This window comes from Cynoglossus semilaevis, chromosome 16 (genome assembly GCF_000523025.1).
Source record: "Cynoglossus semilaevis isolate Cse_v1.0 chromosome 16, Cse_v1.0, whole genome shotgun sequence".
NCBI lineage: Eukaryota > Metazoa > Chordata > Actinopteri > Pleuronectiformes > Cynoglossidae > Cynoglossus > Cynoglossus semilaevis.
This window is the reverse complement of record NC_024322.1, coordinates 14,848,977-14,850,911: the sequence shown is the minus strand read 5'-3', so window position 1 is coordinate 14,850,911 and position 1,935 is coordinate 14,848,977.

The following is a 1,935-nucleotide window of genomic DNA, read 5'->3' as shown; positions in this document are numbered from 1 at the left end:
TGGCCTGGGGGTTCTCAGGTGGCAGACTAGGCCTTGTCGTTGGGACCACACTCCTGTTAGGTCCACCTACAGGCCTGAGCTGAAGCCTCTTAGCTGTTAGCTTCTTTGGTTTTGGTCAAATGAAATGCTTTCATCTAGAGAGGTTGGCCTGGGGGTTCTCAGGTAGCAGACTAGGCCTTGTCGTTGGGACCACGCCTGTTAGGTCCACCTACAGGCCTGAGCTGAAGCCTCTTAGCTGTTAGCTTCTTTGGTTTTGGTCAAATGAAATGCTTTCATCTAGAGAGGTTGGCTTGGCCTGGGGGTTCCCAGGGGGCAAACTGGGCCTTGGCGTTGGGGCCACACTCCTGTTAGGTCCACCTACAGGCCTGAGCTGAAGCCTGTTGGCTGCTTTGTTTGTTTTAGTTGTGTGAAATGTGTAAAATGTAAATCTAATGTGAGTAAATGTAAATCTAATGTGAGTAAATGTAAACTGTTTGGATATTAGTGTTTTTACAGGGTTTGTCATTATTTTTTTTTTTTATTCTGGCCTGGGGGTTCTCCGGGTGCAGACTAGGCCTTGTCGTTGGGACCACGCCTGTTAGGTCCACCTACAGGCCTGAGCTGAAGTCTCTTAGCTGTTAGCTTCTTTTGTTTTGGTCAAATGAAAGGCTTTCATCTAGAGAGGTTGGCCTGGGGGTTCCCAGGGGGCAGACTAGGCCTTGTCGTTGGGACTACACGCCTGTTAGGTCCACCTACAGGCCTGAGCTGAAGCCTGTTGGCTGCTTTGTTTGTTTCAGTTGTGTGAAATGTGTAAAATGTAAATCTAATGTGAGTAAATGTAAACTGTTTGGATATTAGTGTTTTTACATGGTTTGTCATTATTTTTTTTACCTTTTTATTAAACATTAGAGTGGCTATTGTTTTGATTTAGCTTGTGGTTCTTAATGTTTGCTGTGGTCTTCAGTTACTTTTTTGTATAACAAATGAGTGTTTTTGGTTTATGGTTTTTATGTTGGGAAAAAATCATGGGTATTTGATCTTTGTATTTCAATTTATTTGCTGTGGGTTTTTTTATAAAGAAGCATTTGTGCCTTTTAATTTAACCAACCATTAAAATTTAACCAACTACTAAAATACCCAAAAGATTATTAAAGAAAATATTCTTTTGGTTATTTTAATGGTGACTTACATAAAAATATTTTTTATTTTTGTCTTGTGTGGTTTTGTATTCCTTAGTTTTTAAATACTTTTTTTATTTGAGTCTTCACAGGATTTTTCTTACAAACAATGGTTTTTGTCTTGTTACTACTTTGGTGTTTTACATCATAATATTGGTTATTGTTTTTCATGTTCATTTTTGTGGGTCTTTACAGAATCGTTTGACAAATTTTGTTTCTTTGGTTATAATTATATTTTATTAGACTTTTTTTGTCAGGTTTTTGTATTCTGTATGTATATATATTTTTTTTTTATGGTTTTTGTTTTTCTGAGTTTTATTTGTACGTCTGTACAAGGTTTTGTCTTAATTTGTGATTTCTGTTTGTGGTTCTGTTTTTGCTGTTTTAATTTTTTTTTTTTTTTAACCTATTTGGTCTTTATAGAATATTTTGAATGAAAGACAACTGCATATGTCTTACATGAAAATTGAATTTGTTTTATCTTGTTTGTTACATGTTGTGGTCTCTTAGGGTTTTTACATAAACAGCAGAGTTTTTTTGAATTTGGTGTGCTGTGTCACAATGACAATTTACTTTCACTGATTTTAATTAATGGATTTTTGTTTTGTTTGTGGTTCTGCAGGTTTATTTTGCTATGGTTTTGTTATAAAAATGGGTTAATGACACAGCTTGTAATGGACTTGTCAGGAAACGAGATGTACAGGAACACTGACGTGAAAAGCAGAAGCATCTTTCCTATGAAGAACACTGTTAAAGATAAGTTTGTCCATTTTTTTTT